Genomic DNA, 219 nt, shown 5'->3' with positions numbered 1-219 from the left:
GTTGCCATTTTGCCCTGCCCGGGGCAGGAAACACGTGAGCATCCCCAGGGAACCACTGGACCCTTTACCCCAGGAGCTGTGTGCAGTGGCAGGAGGGTTTAGGACCCTGTCCCCTCTTTAGTTTTGTTTTTTTGCAGTTCAAGGGCAAGGTGCATAATGCCACCGATGTCACCTGGAGTCGCCGGCTCAGCACTGATCGATGCTCTATGAGTCGTCCGA

This window comes from Phaethon lepturus, unplaced genomic scaffold (genome assembly GCF_000687285.1).
Source record: "Phaethon lepturus isolate BGI_N335 unplaced genomic scaffold, ASM68728v1 scaffold35141, whole genome shotgun sequence".
Taxonomy (NCBI): Eukaryota; Metazoa; Chordata; class Aves; order Phaethontiformes; family Phaethontidae; genus Phaethon; species Phaethon lepturus.
This window is presented reverse-complemented; position numbering follows the sequence as displayed.